Source organism: Ambystoma mexicanum, chromosome 4p (assembly GCF_040938575.1).
Source record: "Ambystoma mexicanum isolate Mex_15411 chromosome 4p, UKY_AmexF1_1, whole genome shotgun sequence".
NCBI classification, from domain to species: domain Eukaryota; kingdom Metazoa; phylum Chordata; class Amphibia; order Caudata; family Ambystomatidae; genus Ambystoma; species Ambystoma mexicanum.
The window spans coordinates 904,542,731-904,562,409 of NC_090927.1; the positions used below are offsets into that span (position 1 = coordinate 904,542,731).

Genomic DNA, 19,679 nt, shown 5'->3' on the forward strand with positions numbered 1-19,679 from the left:
TGGGGCCACACTTTGGTGCTTTCACCTTTTGGAGGATGTATACAAGGGCCTGACATGGTGCATACCACCCGCATCGTAACTTCCCCATCTCTGTGTTGTCTGTCCATGTGCTGACTCTGGAATATGTCGGTCAAACGTGATGTGTTTGTATGCCACATGCAGAGAGAGACGCATCTAAAACACTTGTGAATAAAATAGCTAAAACCCAACTTGGATAGAACATGACCATTCTTGAACAGTACCAGGGAATAACCATCTTGGGGAAGGCGTATTGAAATAATGGGAGCTTTTGGCACCAACAGCTGCTAGTGGAAAAACCTGCTTTGCACGGGAAACAAACTGCACTCTGAGATAGCTGATGTACAAGCCAAAAAGGAGAAATATCCTCCTCAACTGCTTGAAATTTGAAGCATGGAAGATGTCAGGTAGATTTTTCAAGTGTATTCTGGTGAAGACAAAACCTCTTTTGTTACGCGCATGTTTCCACCAGGTTATTCCTGACATGTACTATTGTAGCGTGACTTAGCAGCCAGCCTTCACTCCATAGGAGTGGATTGGGGCTGCCATAAAGTAGTTCCTCAGCCTAAAAGCACAGAATAAAGGAAGGTGTTTATTTGAAACCAACCATGGGGACATACACTTTTGCAAATAAGTAGTTTAAAACAGGAATAATATGTATCATAAAAACAGTGGAAGACCTAAAACACCTATAAAAACAGTCTGCCGAAGATTGCACAAGTATGGTTTCCCTACATCTTTATACTTTTTAACACCTTTCCACTCTGGCTGGTAGGGCTCATCTTAAGAGGAAGGTGTGAGCTGTAGGTAAGTGTAAAGACTGGAGGAGGGTGTCTGAACTCCTCTCTATATGGTAGAGGAGAGGCACAGAGGACCGCAGCCAAGATTCTCTATTTGGTAAACGTGGGTGATCAATCAAGGCCTAGCTTCTCAGGAGGTGATGCAGGCTGGTTCTTAAGTACAGTGTAATCCCCAAGAACCCACAAAAGAAGTGGCCACACACTGTATTAGTTAAAGGAGTCTTTATCTAATGAAGGTTCAAGGTTATATACACAATCACAATAACTCACTTTGTACTCACTTAATCTATAATGGCAAATATATACAGTTCTAAGTGGTACCACAATTATCAGATTTCATTAAAGTGCATCAACTGTACTCTGGTCAAATGTCACATAAATCAATTAATAAAGGTAACCAACAATAGACATAGGAGGAAAGCAGTTGGTTAGAACAATTTGGAGAATACTGGCCCCTACCGCTAGACACAGGTGTGTGTGGAGATCCCCCCCCCCCCCCCCCCCCAACCTGGGCAACCGGAAAAATAAAGATGCACTATAAGCCCAGTCCATATATTGTTCGAGTCTTATTTCCTTAAGTGTTTCTACCACCCCATAGTACCTGCACTAGCAGAGTTCCTCGAGGAGGCGTCAATGGATCCTTCTTGAGTGACTCCCTTCAAAGGAGTCACTCAAGAAGGATCGCGCCTTGAAACACTTGTGTCTAGACGCGTTATAAATGCCATATCATATCAAAGCAGGAGCCACGGTTCGTTGATGGCCCTTGAAGGTGAACTTGGCGTCGATGAAAGGTTTGATGGCGTTGAGGCAGCAGCTTCAGTCCTGGCGGTGCTCGTCGAGGACGAGTCGAAGACTTCCTGCAAGGAAGAGGCGTGCGGGGCACCTCGTTGTTGATAGTTCAGGACTGCAAAGAGTTTGTGAAGAACTGTGGCCCAGCAAGAGTGTCGAGTTATCCAGCGTCTCTATGGTCTTTGGGTGGCGGGAACCCCACCGGCGGATGCTCCTCGGTGAGTCGACAGCCTGGCCTTCTCCGGCGGGATAAGGCGGTTGGCTATGCGGAAGAATGCATCCGGGAATCGAAAGTCTTGTGGCTCCAGTCGACGGCACAGCGTCAACCATGCCGCGCCTCTGGGCGACTAACTTCGACGGGTCTCCAGCAGTTATAGCAAATCTGCGAACGCTGGTCGACGGTGGACAGAATGTCCGGTGCTTCTCTTCGTTCTCCTCTGCGATCCCCGTCTCCGATCGGCAGCCTGTCGAGGCTCTGACTTCCTGGGAGCTTTGGCGAAGGTTAGCAGTGCACGATGGTCTCTCGTAGCTCGGGAAGAAGGCGCCTAACCAGGTCCTCTCTGGATCAGTTCTTGAAAACACAGCAGCTTTCAGATCGAAGTAGAGCAGCAGCAATACTTCTCTTCCAGCAGGGCTTCACGGTTAAGCTTCAGTTTCAATGTTACTTTCAACTCCAGCTTCTGAACGAATCTAGCAGTGAGAGGCCCCCAGATATACTGTTGATCTCCCATTCATTCTGCTGGGTCACACAGGCAACCAATCAATTGGAAGGGCATTCCGACAGTCAGTCGGCCAGTCAGGCGCACAGTGCATTCAGGCCATTCTTCTCCATCCAGACACTCGCAACACAGAATGTGGATTTGAAAAAGTACCACGCCATTTAACACTACACACTGCATTCATACCAGCTTCGGGCAGGGCTGTCTCAGTCATTGTGTCAAACACCAGATACTAGACATCCACAACACAGGAGGCATATTCGTCACACACTCCATTCACCCACAGGCGTACCCACAACATACGGTCGTTGGGAAGGCTCCAGCCAGTCGGGTCGGCACTTCCCCACACTACAATATATGGAACTTCCACCCAACAACCCGTCAGGGGGAAATGACAGAGTCAGGGCTTCCCGCGACTTTGGGAAAACCACGATGACAGTCGATGGAAGGCAAGAGGCCACGGGGGCAATCTTGTTTCCATCAGGAATCTACTGATTCCAATGACAGGGCCTGGGCAACCCAAAATGGAGGACGCTCAGGGCACCTGTCAATTCAGCACAGAGCTGCCACCAGCCCATATCCTGCTCTGTGGGCCACACCCAGGTGCCCAAAAACATACACTAGGGGCACAGGGTTGTACCCCCACCCATGGGTGCCATAAGGGTATCCCATGGGTCTGTACACCAAACCTGCAGAGCTGCACCGCCAGGAGTCTCACATGAACTGATGCCCGGAAAAAACGACAAAACACATGAACGATAAAAAACAGTAAAGGACAACAATACGGAGTCCCTGTCCCTCGGATGCATTTCCAGCAGCACTGTAGGTACACTGAATCCTAGCTAGACAGGCACAGAAAAGAAGCACTTACACCTATGATATAAAAAGTTTATATTCGATTTACTCCAGAATCACTTTAAATAGTTTTGACGTTTATACTAGAGCACTTAGGAATACTTGAATATACACTTCAAAGGGCACTTTCACTTTTGTGTTTTTTGTGGTTACATTTGTAGCAGCTTTGGAAAGGGAAAAGAGAATGTTATTGTATTATCGGCTAGTGTGCACTCATGCAGATTTCAACGGTTTATACAATAATGCATTTACTCTGCAAACCCATAGTAAAGTCACTTAAAGGGAGAAAAATGGTTAGTGTAGCATAAGATTAGTTCAAGGTTCTAGAGATGGATTCTTCTCCTAGTAAGTCCAAGTCTAAAAACACAACCCTAGCTAATCGCAGTAAGGAGAGGGCTTGAAGTCTTGACAAGCAGCGATTTACGAAGAGTTCCTGTGGACTTCTTACAGTTTCAAGTGTTATTGGAGCAGCAAGTTAACGACTAACAAGGGATGCCTTAAAACAGACTTGAGAAGGGGAGACAAGCAGCGGCTTGGATCTGAGGTAAGAGGGGGTTGCCCTGGATACCTCTACTCGCACTCCAACTCTGTAGAGATTTCTTGGAATCAGGTAAGCAATACCCTTTTCCCCACAGTACCTTAGAAGAAAATTTTCGTGCTGGATGCCGCGCGGTGTTGCAACTCTGGACCCGACCTCCGGATTCCTTGGTCTGATGACAGAACGCAGGACAATGGATGGTATCTCTCAGCAACAGTCTAGAGACAGGACCTGTAGCACAACCTTCAGCAACTTCTTGGTTCCCTCTGCAGTTTTGGTGACTTTTCTACAGTGCCAACAAAAAACGCAGATCACCCAGTCATTCTTCTTCAATTCCTGCAGTCCCACACTCTGAGGGGGTCTGGGCGAGTTGGATCGGATCTCTGGAATGTCCTTAAGGGTTCCGCGAAGATTTAGACGGATTCAGCCTTTCCACGATGATGCACTCAAAATGGGCAGCAGGTCTCCTGGTGTTTAGGTTCTGCTGCTCTGGAAACTACTAGGACCTCGGGATATGGCTTGTTTCATGGTTTGTCTTGGGACTGGTTGTTTCCACCAGCCAAACGGAAGGCGTCGTCCTTGTCAAAGCTCCTCTATCGAACAGGAAACGGGGTCAGGACAGCAGAGGTGTCTTCACGGTGTTGCAAAGGGTCTTTCGGGGTCTCTGGTAGTCGTCATCTTTGGTTACTTCAGCTTACAGTGGCCGACTTACTTTTCACTCCAGAAGCCTCGCCTTTTATACAGTTCCAGCACACACTCCTCTGCAATCTCTCTCAGCGTTTTATAGAAAGGGGTGTATGGCTGTTTGCCCAAAGGAGCTGTGTGCTGCAGTTTTAAAAACACAGATGCATTTAAGAGCTATGGAGCAGTCAGACTCCACAGTACAGGTAGGATAGAAAGAACAGAGTTCCGAAAGACAGAGCCCCAAGAATAAATGAGAGGAAAAAGGCTCCACTCATTCAGGATTGAAAGAAAAAGGTCCAGAAGTCCAGCAAATAGTGCTGGGGGTCTCACTAGGAGAGGGGATGGAGCATAAAAATGATACAGCTCCCTAACAGTCCTCCTTACTGTGTGGAGATTGGCCTGGTTTCTGGGCCAGGTGACCAGGTGCACCCTCTTCATGAATCCGCCATGGGCAGCCCACTGCTAAGGGCCACAAGGAAAAGTGAAGCTCCTGAAGAAGCAGCTCCACTCCGTTTGCCTGTGTTTTGCCTGACGCAGACTTCCTACAGCGACTGATCAGGCAAATGTAGTGTGGGCGGGGAGTACAGACGTTGCCCCACCACTCTAATTACCTGATATCATATGCCCACCTACATTTAGTCTACTTGTATAGATCAGCCTTAACCTGCATGTAGCCTCATTGTGTAAATTTACCAATATGTGCACCTAACCTTTTGGTGTGGATTAGCAATCTATCGCACCTGGTCTAACTTTATGGGTTAGCCTTATGTGCTGGACTCTGCCCCCCGCCCTTCTAAGATGTTTTGTTAGAGGTAGGAAATGCACCACGCCACACCTAGATGAATTGTTGGGATTTGAAATGTACCACGCTTAGATGGTATATTGGGAACATTGTGTTTACTTGTATAGATCGTTAGAGGTAGGTAATGTATTGCTACTAACAGTAGTAACACTCAACATACCTCTACCACACCACAAACCGCACACACTTCACAACACCCGACATGAAACCAAACTATACACAACCAGACCTCAAAACCTCTTGACGGCTACCAACCAAAAACGCACCAACGCTCAGTGACCGGTCTCTCCGAGCTGAAGCTGCTAACAGAACATCAAAACTCTCTTGTTCCTCACCCTCTGAACCCTACTAACAAACCCCCAAACTCTCCCATTGCAGATCGCCAGAGTGCCAATGGATGACACAGGTAGCGACAGTGCGCGGTACAAGACTGATTAACATAGCATATAGATGAAAGTTGCTCAATTTTACAGAAAAGTGAAGTCTTCAAATAGTTGGAATAGTTTACCAAAATAAATTACCAGTATAAAGTCAGAAGTCCGCTTCTAGTTATAGCAACACTAATAAGTGTTAGAGTTCCAGGGGTGCTGCTGAAGAAACTCTTCAGACTGGTTTAAGTTACTCCACAAGATGATTTCCAGACTCTGGTTCAGCGATCAGGGTGCTGGAAGATGACTGTAGATCTGAACCATTGGATCAGAGTCTGTGACAATATCTGGCATGATCTTCCCTTCTGCGTTATAATTAGTTTGAGAATTACTTTACTTTTTTGGGTTACCGGTGCTGATGGGAGACATAGCTCTGGCATCTGCTTTTTGTTCCTGTGGCAGCATCCTGCACCTTATGTCAAATGCTGCCAGGAGTGGTTGGGGGAAGAGGGCTGATGGGGAGAGAGAGCTTTCCTCTATTCTGAGGTGCACAGTGTAGCCCAAATGCTTGTAGTGGTTGTCATCTCCTTTTGGACATATTAAGTTGTACCAATGCTACCATTTGCCATTGCAGCACAAACCATCTTCTGTGAAGTGCCATCAGGGCACTTTTTTGCCCATTATTTTGTCAGATGTAACAGTTAATTACTTTTATCTCCTGAACAGACTGGTGGTATTTGATACCTTTTTGCCATTTTTCTCAATGTGCCGCCTGGTGTTATTGCGATAATGTATTTGAGAGAACTGTATACTTAAAGTTGCTTCTCGTATTTTAAGTTCCGTTTAAGATGACATTGTCTTTTGTTGGTAGTCGGTCTGCCTTTCCCAGAACTGGAGGGTCCTCTATATGCACTATCGTAGACTTTACTCAGGTAACCCAGGAAACATTAGCAGTGTGCAACACCTTTTAGGAATTGAGGGATGCCGTCTGGCCTTAATCCACTTATCTCCAGAGGTAGGATGGTTGCTGGGCAGATTATGACTGTTCACTATTGGATAGCCACCTAGTTCGAATGTTGGCAAGTATTTATTGGTGTGCTGGAGTAACCCGCAGCTGACCTCTGGGCAAACCTGGATTCAGGAATTGACGACCACTGGAACGGAACCTGAAGCGATTCAAAAAGAAAGATGATGACTGGGAGACACTGTACAGATGCTCCAGGAATCAACATTGGCTCAGACGGAAGCACTATTTCAGAATCTAAGTTTTGCTCAACAGGGGAGACCACTATTGCCGAGAAGAGCATGTCGTCCAACGTGCACTTAAGGGGGTCAATCTCCTTAGTCGGCCCAATGACAGAATCTGGACGATTTGCTCTTATGTTGGCTCCTGCTAGCTTTGCTTCTAGCGCCCTGGAGGAACTCCATGTTAGCCTGAGATAGGCTCAAGTGTTGGTGTGACCTGCTCAGGAACCCCTTTGCGAAGGATTGTTTTGCTGAACTCTAGGACTTTAATTATTTGCTTGGAGAGCGAGACCCATTTTTTCCCACTCATGTATTTTAATGTGATTGTGAACTCTTGTTTCTTTTGGTTGTGGAGTCTGACAAACTTCATAGACCTCATATTTTACATTGTGTCACACAGCACCTTCAGTGCAATGGCACAGGGAAGTCTTTTAGATTTTCCAAGGTTTAAATACCTTCTCTTGGCTAAACTGTTTCCAAGAGCAGTGAAGTGAAAATGACTTCACTTACATTGTAACTTTCTAGACCCAGCACACACTATCTTACAATACGGTGCTGAAAGGGTTACTTAGTATACCCTTTGTCTAGCTTCTCATGTAACATTTTTGTTACCCTTTCCTCGATGAATGGCTGGTGGCAGTGGTTTACTTTTAAATACTGTGTTGTGCATTTGCCGCGGGCTCCGTTCGCAGCTGCCGTAAAGCACCAAAGGGTACCATTTTTGTCAAAATGGCCCGGTCTTCTTTTTTCCCCATTTCTTTGTGGAAAGGTCCTTCTTGAAATTTACTCTGCACGCCAAACCAGATTTGGTCCCTTTGTTTGTTTTGCCTTTGGCGGGATTCACAAGTGAAGTCCGCCTCTGGCTCCAGGGTGTCTGGCAGGGGCAGCAAGTGAGGGAGGTGCCAAAACTCCCTCTGCTTAGTCTCCTAGGAGACAGGAATGCACTCTTAGGTGATTGGCCGGCTGGCTGTCCGGCAAGGGTGACTGACAGCTAGACGAAGGAATCCGAAGAAGAACTTGGAAGAGATGCCTACTGCAACTCCTGGACCGTTGGTTTGCCCAGTGAAGCCCTGATGCTGTGCTGAAGCTCTGAATTTGGTTCGACTAGAGAAGCCCTGCAAGGATGAGTACTCCCCTTAAGTTGGTTGAACCAATCAACTCCAAAGTAAGCCACTTGTACATCCTCTCGGAGCTGTTTGAAATTCCACTGCAGTTGCTACTGGAACAGAATAGCCAAGGAGAGGAACACCAGATTTTGTGCGTTGCTTTTAAGATGGCCAAGAGCTCCAGGAAGATCCTCAAAATTTCCAGGAAGTTGGACTGACCAAGCCTGGGCCACCTCAACAGAGTGCTGGTCCCCAGATGCAAGGAAAGCCCATCTCGACAGCCAGGAACTGCGGTGTTGCTATTTGCGGTAGACATGAGGAACTGAAACACCGAAGTGCCACTTGGTTGAAGATTGCTGGTTGCGGTCAGTGATCGTCCCATTACAGTGCAGAGTACCCAGACGTCCTCCCTCTTGTCCCCATGACTGAGGCCCAGGAACACCAGGATCTGCAGAGCTACACAGGAACAGAAGCTGTACAGTCTAAGAACTTACCTCTTGTCGTGTAACTGCACTTGTTCTCTGTTGGTGAGACTTGTGGTTGCTCTGCAGAGTTGCTGACAGCTTCTTTACTTCACAAGCCTAAACAGCTTGTGACTTTGCTTAGATGTCTTCGTTTCTACAAAGACTTCTAAAACATTGTGCAAGACTTTTACTCACCTGCAAGAAGTGCTTCCGCTCCCCTAGACACTTGCCCAATTGACTCTGGCTTAGCCTGGCTCCCTGAACGACGACTCTTCCCTTTGACAGTGTTTTGCCTTCCTTCCAGGAAGGGGTTGACTAACTTTGCATTGGGGGTTACCAAAGGTACTTACTTGCTTCCGAATATTTGTACAATCTCTCTTTCTGTTCTAATAACTTTTTCCTTTGATATACTCCTAAATCTGATTCTAAATGCAAACGGGTGTATTAATGTCCACAGTATCCTAGTTTCTAAAGTAACCTGAGGGTGTAGGAAGTGTCGATGTGTGTTAGGGAGAATTCTCATTTCATTGCTAATTTCCCTTACCTAGTGAGTCCCTCAGCAGCTTTGCTGGATCTCTGGAGTTGTTTCTTTCCACTTGGTAAGAGTGTGAGCTTCCCCCCCACTCTTACTTGTATTTTGCTATGTGTTTTGACCAGTTTTTGTGATTGTGGGCTCTGGAGTACACCACTTAGGTAGCCCCCTTCTTTGTATGTGTCACACAGCACCTTCTGTGCAGTGGCACAGGGTTGTCGTTCAGACTCTCTCCCCCTCCCCACCCCCCCCGACTACTGTCCCCCAGAAAAGGGTAAAGTTACCATTAACTTTACTTAGTCAAATTTAACCACAGATCCAGTACACAACATCTTACATGAAGTGCTGGGAGGGTTAACTCTTAACTCTTTTTATCTGTACCTCCTAGGGCATTATTTTGCTCTTTTAACATTTAGACATGGCTGGTGGCAATGGTATCTACCCTAAATTTCTACTGTGGTTATCTTATATAACCGTGGTATTATTGTAGGCTATTGTGTTAGCCTCAGACTTAAACCTGCTGGACCAAATCCTTTTTTGTTTGGTTCCGGTGAGGTTTATTTGCCATTTTTTTTTTGTTAAACTCCTTCTTGTGTTTTACTTTGCACGGCAAACTAGGTTTGCCTTCTTTGTTCACTGTCTTTTGGCGGGCTTCTACCTAGAAGCTGCCCTCGGGGCGCCTGGGTGTCTAGGTGGGCTGAATGTGAGGGAGGGGTGTAGTCACCCCCTGCACAGGGTATCCTAGGAAACCTAAGTCGCACTTTGACATGATTGGACAAGGTGGTTGTCCGGGCTGGACAACCCCCCTGCTGGGTGATTGACAGCCAGGCTGTGTGAATGGGGGTTTTGCGCATACAAGGCAAGTCTCCTGGGCTGGAAGTCAGAGAGTCGCCACTGGAACTACAAGGAACCGACGGGAAGTGGAGGAGAGGTCGACTGCTGCAACTACCCCGTACCGTTGAAGACCTGCTGCAGTCCTGAGCTATCTACCTGATAGGCAGAATCCTGTGCAGTGCCCTTAGGGACCACTGCACCTAATTAAGACTACAGGTGGCAATACAAGTTTCTCCTTTGGTACAAGCCTGTAATACTAAGTTATAGACGTAGCAGTAGCAGAGCAGCCAGGCTTATCTCAAGAGTATATGAGCAGTAGCAGAGATTACACAAAGGGACCACAATTACTGTGACTCAAGGTTTCAGGTAAAAAATATAAGTACATTTATTTTTAAACCATTTTTTATTAACCCGACACTTCTATTAATTTAAAAACCACATTTAAAATATACTACAACTAACCAATTTACTTTGTACAGTATTATTCCAGGTAAGTACCCTGTGTTTGAAAGACCAGTGTTATGAAACAGAACACGTTACCGTGAATACAATTGCGATCACTTTTTGACAGTTCCGTCTACTAGATAAACGCGTATCTGCGGCAAGAAATGCTACCGGGCTAAAAACACAGCACCCGAGATACCTAGAGATAGTTGGGGGCAAAAATCACAGGCAATATGTTGGTTAGGCAGACAGAATCGAAGAACACACATTGACAGGAATTCAAGAGTCAAGGGGCCGGAGCCAAAGTCAAGTGACACCGGGTGCCTGTTGTCGAGGATCACACAGTCGGACAGTTCGAGATTCAACGTTGCCAAGAATACTTTGATATTGTCAATGTACGGAAGCAAAAGTTATAAGGAGGGAAAAGTAAGGACAAGCCTTAGTGTAGAGAAATAGGGATTTCACCCAAAATTCCTCAAACAGGACAAAGTACCTTTCTCATAGAACGAAGCTGGTGCCACAGCAGTTGTTCCTGTTGGTTTCCCGCAGACCCACGCTTTCTTGCAGCTTCAGCACGAAGGACGACAATGCGGGGATCCGCACCACACAGGGATGAGGCCGGCAGCAGAGACAATGAATAAAAGGTGCGCTCCTTAAAAACAGGAGAGGTTCTTCAGGTGTCTATCCAGACCAATACAGCAGTTTCGACCACGAAGGTGACCTCTGGCTGAAGATGAGTTAGTTATCCCCACCAGGTCAGGCTTTTTACGCTACTTTATTTATAATGCGCACAATGGACCCATGGGCATGATGCGCATACATAAAGAAACAGAAATCATAACAACATGAAACATAAAAATACGTGATATTGTGGGGACAAAGTATTATTTGTGTGGGGGGAAACATCATGTGAAGGGAACACAAAGAGGTATAAACAGACCTAGGATCTTAAAGAGAACTATCCAACATAATCTGGCAGCCTGTGGTTGCAGCTGAGACTTCTTGAGATTGATCATGAACCCCAGGTCGTGGAGTGTGCTGATAAGTGCGGAGGACGTGTGCAGACCGCCCTCCTGAGTTCAGGCCCAAACGAGCCAGTCGTCCAAGTATGGGTACAAGTGGTGGCCCTGGGCCCTGAGGAGGGCTGCCAACGCATTATTTAACCTGGAAATATTGATGCCGAAGGGTAACACCTTGTATTGGAAATGGCAGCCCATTATCCTGAACCGTAGAAATGACTGATGTGGCTGCCAAATAGGGAGGTGTATGTACACGTCCTTCAGATCCATGGAGTACATCCAGTCTCTCCTGTTCTGTCCCCACAATGAGTGCTGGCGTAACCATCTTGAACTTTTGTAGAGAAAGGCAGAGGTTGAAGGTGGAAAGGTCCAACACAATGTATGACGAAAATCCTGGAATGGAAGACCAAACCTTGCTGGGAGGCTGGGACTTCCTCCACTGCCTGACGCTCGACGAGCAAGCGGATCTCCGCCAACAGAGTTGCTGTCCCAATCTGTGGGAGAGCAGGGGGAGAGGGAGGAGAGGAAGGGACCGGCAGGCGGTAGCCCGTGGATACTACTGAAAGAATCCAGGGGTCTGAATTTTTGGTGCCAAAATTGCACGTGCAAGGCAAGCCTGCCCCGTACTGGAGACTGGTGGACCTGAAGGGGTATGTTACGCCTTCTTTCCCTATGAGGCTGTTGCGGAGGAGGAGTGTTAGGCAGAAACCTGTGCAGTTCCCTTAGGGAACACTGCAAAAGATATAGGACTACAGGTGTTGGCAGTAAACCCACTTGGTAGCAGTCTGTACCACCCAGATTTACCTTGTAGCTGTGGCTGAGCAGTCAGACTTCCCTCAAGAAGAGTTAGGCAGTATGCAAAGTATACACAATAGGCACTCAGATACGATGATACTAACAAACACTGACCAAAGCTTTGGTAGCAAAGTATATAATTATTTATTTAAAAAACACACTGTTTGAAACACTCCAGTACTCTTATTGTAAAATATTCTAAACACAGTTACTATTATAATATATACAACCCTTATTCCTTATCAGATAAGTCTTAGTTAACACCACTTATTTCCATACAGAGGCGAGCGCTTAACTATAGATGGCACTCCAATAAGTTTATGAAAAAGGGAGGGAAAAAGACAGAATATGGAAAAGTACACCACTCTAAGATTTAGGAACACTATTAGCAAGGCAGAAGAGCAAAAGTCACTTGTGAGCCAAAGTCCATAGGCTGGGCCCACTCTTAGAGAGAGCAGAGCACAAATGCGCCCAAGATCACACAGTTAGACTAGGCTTAGAAAGTCTTGCAGGGAGTTTGAAAAGAGTTTAGTTAGGCTCAGAAAAGTTTAGCCAGGGTGTCCCAGACTAACCCAGGTTTGAAAGCCGGGGGCTAAATCTACCGCGTACAGTCGGTGGCAAGGGAAGCCAGGCGGGACACGGTACCTTAAGCGGGAAGGATCCTCCAGCGGTGGCAGTTGTTACTGGCAGTGGGTGCAAGTCTCGTCGTCGTCCAGGGGAAGAGAAGATCTCGACTTGGAGGAAAGATGAAGGTCGTTGCACTGCCAGGGAAGCAACCAGCCGCAGAGTTTTCGGGTTAAAGGTAATACCCTTTAATTTGCGGTCGTGGTAAGACGTGGTATCCCGGTTGCCGGGGTGCTTGGCACAGGCAAGACGGCCACGAGATACGTCGGGAAGGCGAAAAGACGGTGAAACTGGTTATCCCCACCAGTCAAAGGAAGAAGACTCTCTGGCGGGAGATCTCCTCTGTCGTTGGGAAAAGTGGTGAGACGGTCCCGCAGGGCTCCACCGGTGGTGTCGTCGTGGCAGGTCGGCTCAGCTTCTCCCTCGTCAGATTCTTAGGTCCTGTGGCGACTTCTGAAGTTCCAGTCCCCAAAGCCCTGCTTTTATGCAGAAAACCCCCATTCACTCAGCCTAGCTGTCACTCAAAAATGCAAAGTGATGAGCCGGCCGGCTCACCACTTGGGCCAATCAGGACGGAGTGCGACTTGAGTTGCTTGGGCAACTCAGTCCAGGGTGCCTAAATCCCCTTCCACCCCTCCTAAGTACCCCAGACAGAGTGGCACCACTTTGGAGGGCTTCTGTGGAGAAGCCCACCAAAAAGTGGAACAAAGGGCTCGACTTAGGTTGGAGTCACAGAAGAGAACACAAACGCCATTTTAGAACCGAGTTTTGGCAGAAAAATGCCACCGTAGAATTAATATTAATTAAACCGGTGGTATGTTCGAGGCTATCGTAATTAATTAAAGATAGTAGCCTCGAACAATGGGAAAATCCCATAGAGAAATATTTGCAGTTGAATATAAAAAGTAGTATCCACTGCCACCAGCCAAAACTCGATCAGGGGGGAACGGAGACGTGCCCCCTCGACTACAGACCCCGGGGCAACTGAATTGCCCCAGCCAGTACGTCCACAATATGATGGTTTGTACTGTTTCTGTTCAGAATTCAAGACTAGTAAAGTCAATGGTGACTTTACATGCCCTGGGAGACAGTAGTCGGTCCCAGGGTATGTAGTCTATACAGGGGAGTCACTATGACACCCCTGTGTTACTGCACTGAGGGTGCTGTGCAACACACATCACAAAAACACATGAAGTCCTATGGGGTAAAAGACCCCATAGCCCATTAAACACATCTAGATTCAAAGAAACACACTGAAATCATGCCCAAGAGTGAGGGTAAAAGAGTCTCACACTTGCAGGAGAAAAAAATAAACCCCAAAAATCCAGCAAAGCTGCTGGGGGACTCACTAGGTTAGGAAATTCAGCCTAAACAGAGATTTCTCCCTAACAAGGAGGATTGGAAAAAGCCCTTGCCCTCCCCTTTAGTTGTTTCCTCCGGTGCTGACTCGGGGAACAGTCAATTTGTCTGGACCTCTGTTTCTGGAAGCCCCGGAACCCTCCGGACGTCCGCCCCTTATCGGAGCATAGATGTGACTGGGTGTACGCTTTGGGTGTTGCCTTCGTAAGAACAGATAAAGAATTTGCTGTTTGCCAGCTGTTCTTATCTAACTCTTCGTCCATGGTGGAGTGGAAGAGGTCACTACCATCGAATGGAAGGTCGAATATGCGTTCCTGGACGTCTGAGTTAAACTTAGTAGATCGGAGCCAGGCTGTCCTCATGTCCGTGGAGATGCAGATGGCCTGGCTATAGGTATTGATATGGGCCATCGTGGACTCCATCATGTCCTGCGCTACCAGCCTGACTTCTCCTAGTCCCGCATTGAAGCGAGCTTGGCTTTGTGGCGGAAGTTCCGAATGGAAGTCTGCAATTTCCTGCCAGAGTCTTTGGTTAACGGCTGCCAGCTTTGCATCAGAATTGGCTTGACGCAGGTGCAAGGAGGCGTACTTCATTTTACCGTACACCTCCAACATTTTCTCATCGCCTAGTAGTCGAGGACGACTGAGGCTTAGAGTGACGCCGCAGCAATCACTGTGCAGTTGAGGGTGCTCCGAAAGCAAGAATGTATCCCCCCTCCATCTGCCTGTACTTGGTGTTGATGCGCTGATTGACAGGCTGGGTCAAGTGCAGCTTGTGCCACCCCTTTTTGGCAAGGGCAACAACGTTGTCCTGCATCAGGATCCCCGTCTTGGTAGGGGGTCTTAGGGTGAGGACTTCTGCCAAGACCCCTCCTCGGGTTGTTCAACCTCAGGCTGAGGCAGGCCCAAATATTCTGCCAGCACCGCCAGACATTTGTGGAAGGCTTTGGTTGAAGATGGAGCGTGTGGTCCTCCTCTTCATCTGTGTCCACCTGAGTGCTTGGAGGATCCGGATCAGGTGGAGGAGTACTGGGTGCTGTGGGCTGCAGTTCATGTGGAGGAGTACTGGACGCCATGGGCCGCGTTGTGGAGACAGGAGCCGGTGGCAGCTGCAGGGGTGCCGGAAGTGTAGGAGCTGGCAAGGGCAGCCTGGGCTGCGCTGGGGCCTGAGGCACCGGAGCCAATGTAGGAATGACTGTGTGCCGGTGGGAGCATGTCCCTGATAGTATCCCGAAGGATGGCCCCCATCTGTGGAGTTCGCATAAGCGCTAGGAACCTTTAGAATAACCTGTCTTTGGTGGCTTAGGAGGGGGCAGGTGAAATTGATGGAGTGGTTGCGGGCTGCCGGAGCCAGGGCACGCTCTGTCTGGGGTGCAAGGGGAAACCTGCCTTGCGCTGCTGATGGATAAACTATAGGCCACGTACCTGGTTGACACCAGTCCCACCTTGTGACTTGTTGTTCCACCCGCTCTGCTAGAGGGGGTATCAGAGGAGCGGCCATCTTGTCTGGCGTGGCAGCTATTTTGTTGTGCCACGTTCCAAGGTCATGGTGCCTGGCTCATTGGACCTAGCCCTGTCCAAGACGCTTGGTGTTGGAACATAAGTCCTTTCCCGCTCCTCAGGCCTAGACCTGGAAGGCGTATTGCCCTCAGCTGAACTGCTGGTAGTGCTGCGTGAAGGTGCCCCCTCGGACATGATGCTGGTAGTAGGGCGTTGCCTGTCAGGAGTAACCCTAGTAAAAGAACCTTGTGGTCCTTCAGCACTGGCACCGGAAGGAGCCGGAGACCCCTCGGCCGCAAGGCTGGTAGCTGGACTAGCCTCGATACATGTGCTGTTAAGAGAACCGGAAAGGTTCCTCCCGGCCGGGCACTTCCCTGGAAAGGAGTCGCCCCTTACGAGGTGCAATGGTAAATAGAGGCCTTGCCTTTGGCCTCGAGCAATGTTTGACGAAGTCAGTCGGGTCCTCCGGAGGTGACTTCTAGAAGATCTCCCTCCACCTAGCTAGCTTGTTCTTCAGTGCACGTGGAGTCAGCGTGTCTCACGCGGAACAACCTTCCCAGCCGTGGTTGAGGCCAAGGCAGCAGAGGCAAAGGGCATGGGGGTTGGATGTAGGGAAGAGCACCTCGCAGGCTGGACACCTGCTGAAACCCGCTGAAGTCAACATGCGCCAGGGAGGAGCATGGCGTCGGAGGACCAAGTACCTAATTGAAAAGAAAAAGACAAAGACAGAAGAATATCCAGGGAAGAGCAAGTGTTATTACATGGCCAAAGCCAAACCCACGAGTACTGGTGAATTCAGCCCGTTCCAGTCGACTCAGAAAAGGGGACTGAGGAATGTCGCAGCTGGGCGGAGTCAGGCGAGTGCATGCTCCCAGGACCTCGCCTCTAAATTTTTAAAGCTTTTTCTGGAGAAAAAGGTTCTGTCTCTGGTCCCTCGAACGGGAAGCCCATACAGTATGCAGGATACAGGACGTAAGAGTACATAGTGTGTGGACAGTCATTTGTGGGGGGCTTAGGCACTACACTGTACTCGAGAACCAGCCCGCATCACCTCTTGAGAGCTTAAGCTTTGGTTGCTCGTCCATTCTACCATATGGAGAATCTTGGCTGGGGTGCTCTGTGCTTCTACTCTGCCATATAGAGTGCAGGAGTACATATACCCCCCTCCAATCTTTACAGTACCTTACCCAGGATGGCTACCACCCACTCTTCCGAAGGGGCAATGCAAGACAAGCTACAGTGTTGTCAGGCACCCAAAAACAGAGCACCTCCTTTCGACGCTTCTGAATCATCCTTCGAGTGGGTTTTAAAAAGGAATATAGCTGCCGATTGTTCTTTATTGCCTTGCATTAAGCACGGTTGCGGGACTCCAGATGTTTTTTTACAGTGCTTGGTCGGTAGGCCGCTAAGCGCTTCCGCCGCCAAGTGGACTTCTTTCGACTGCTCCATCGAACACGGCCTGGGTTTGTGTTTGGGCTTGCGTGCATGTTAGTCGTTCTCGACAGAGGCTCTCCCAATAGCAGCATGCTGAGACTGCTTTTCAGGGCTGAGGACTGACTCGCGGGACCCTAACGGTTCCCTTGTGATGTCTTGGGGCTCGGAACTGGAGCCGTCGCTGCCCTGGCTTAGCGTATCAGACTGAGACTGGCAGTGGTTTCTGACCAAGACATCATAGCATGTGTCAGCCTCCGCTTCATTCAACCTTTTATAGTGCTGCAGAAAAGGCCAAAACCGCAGACCGACCAGGGAAGCTGAAGAAATCCATGGCAAGGGTTTTCTCTCGAGACTGCTGCCGAGGTATCTCGTTTAGGGTCCTGCCTTTCATCACCAGACCAAGGAATCCGGAGACCGGGCCCATCACTGCTGTACAGAGGAGAATCCAGCCACAAACATTTCTTCCAACCTAAGGTACTTGCTTACCCTAAACCAAGAAGTCGCTCCAGAGTGTTGGCGTGCAAGAAGAGGTGTTGAGGGTGTCCACTCTCACCTCGGACCCAAGCTGCCGGCTTGTGTCTTTTTTGCGTGTCCTTTAATAGGGTCTTCAACTTTGGGTTAACTCTGCTAGTATCTTATCCTAGGGACTGAAAGTATTCACAGGTACATTTGCTGTTCTGTTTCATAAGACGTTGAGCTCTCTTTAAACCGACCTTTGCATAGTTAGCAATCAGACTTTAAAAACTTTAGTTTGCCAAGAAAAGGCATATATAAACTTAAGCTCTGCTAGTATTTGACTAACCAACATTGTTGCTTCCTAAAAAAAAAAAATTATCTTGTGTGGTTTTGCTAACTAAATACAAATACTGCATACCTTTGTCAGTGTGCGGGTGCACGGTCGTACTGATAATACAGAAGAACTGCCATTAGTGTCAAACTAACAATTGTACCGCAAGCAGCTACCAACTTAGCAGTGGGCTTTGTGTGTGTTGGTTAAGTGATCAAAGTATTTTAAAACCTTCCTTATTTAAATATAATAAATATAAATGTTAATACAAGTTTTTAAGTGTGTTTCTTTGAACTACTATACTAATTGGGTTCAGTGTACTTACCTACATCTCACATCTTCCTCTTATGTTAAGCCTGACTGCTATGCCTCTCTACCAAGGTTCAATGAGTAGTACAGACTGATACTAAGATTTGGGGACCTGTATGCCACTGGGATAATTTTCAGAAGTCTTACCTCAAGCAGACTTTAGGAAAACTCCCCTAACAAGCAACCCTAGGGAAGGACAGAGGAGAACCCAAATAAATGTTAGTCAGAAGGTTGACCCAGAGAAATAAGCAGCAAAACAAGAGGGCCCCCACTAGAACTCTATATGAATTGCAGTAAAGACACCTGCAAGGAATCTCTACCCCTCCCCAGACCAGAGTAACAGCGAAGAGTGATTATCTTGAATAACCGCCCACCTCAGGATTTAAAAGTAGGTAATCTTTGTTTGTTTTGGCAAAATTAGCAGCATCACAAAATAACCCAAGTAAATGGCTCTTCTTTACAGATCCATTTTTTTCTAAGTATTTTGTTACCAGGGACTTGCACGCTAAGCCAAAGACCTACCCAGGAAAAGAACAAATGCTCTTCCCAGGACCTCGACACTCAAGTCTGCATCAACAATTTTAATGAGGAGCACCTCTGTAAGATGTACAAACCCTCAGACTGCTCTCAGGAGCTCAATGAACAAACAAAGGGGAAAGGGTCAAATAACCAATTTTGGTTGGCCACTAAAACTGTCACTAAGCCAAAGCCTCCCCCACAAAGTGAGTGGGATTGTCCAGGCCGAAACCAGTTAAGACCAATATGGAGTCTGCCATTGTGAGCTCACAAAGAGCCAACATTGTCAGAGCTGACACATTGGCCTACCTTGTGTTCGCGCTGAACTAAGAAGCACCGAAACAGCAAACGGCCATGGGCAGGGTTTAATAAAACCCATTGTGACCCCAATGTCTGCAAAAACAGTACATTCGGCTACCAGTATGGAACATTGGCTTGACCCGTGGTGAAGACCAAACGTAAGCATAGCTGCCACCAACCTACTCCACAAAACATGGTTATGGTGATAAAATCAGAGTAAAACAGGACACGCAGAAGTGGGACTTCAGTTGAACTCGCTTGGGCCACCAAAAAGAAAAGCCTCCAAAGAGACAGGGCGAGGGGGACAAGAAATTGAGAGCCCAACACCAATTTTGGACACTAGCGAGAGTGGGTAACCAAACACGGTAAGGCTAACAAACAGTACAGTAAAAAGTAGGAACAAGTAACTGCTGCCAACAGCTTGTCCTTGGACACATCTACAAATACCCCAAAATACCTTTTAGAGCAGTCTACCGTGATACAAAAGTATCCCCATTGCACTGCAAGGTGCTGTGTGCAATATGAAAGTTAAACAAAAATATATAGCAAGTAAAAAGAAAAGGGATACCTTTTCCCAGTTCTGGGACCCTTAAGGACTTTGCTGGCCTTTTGCTCAGATGTTGTGGGCAACTAAGTTCATTACACTGTCAAAAGTCAGGAAACAGTGCAAAAACAAAAGCAACAAGTTTAGGGGTCCATAGAATTTGGAGGAAAAGTTGCTTGGAGAAACTTTCCTAACAATTATATTTTCTTAAAAATTGTGACAATATGTACATTAAAGTACAACACACCTTTAATGCCAAAGTGGAGTTTTTCCATTTTAAAGAGTTTATCATTTT

General features: G+C 47.5%; 1 protein-coding gene across 3 annotated transcripts in view; it reads left to right on the forward strand.

Moving 5' to 3' along the window:
- MDN1 (midasin AAA ATPase 1) overlaps positions 1 to 19,679 on the forward strand; it is a 2,688,524-nt gene that overhangs the window by 1,451,016 nt on the left and 1,217,829 nt on the right. The gene's annotated exons all lie outside the window — the stretch shown is intronic.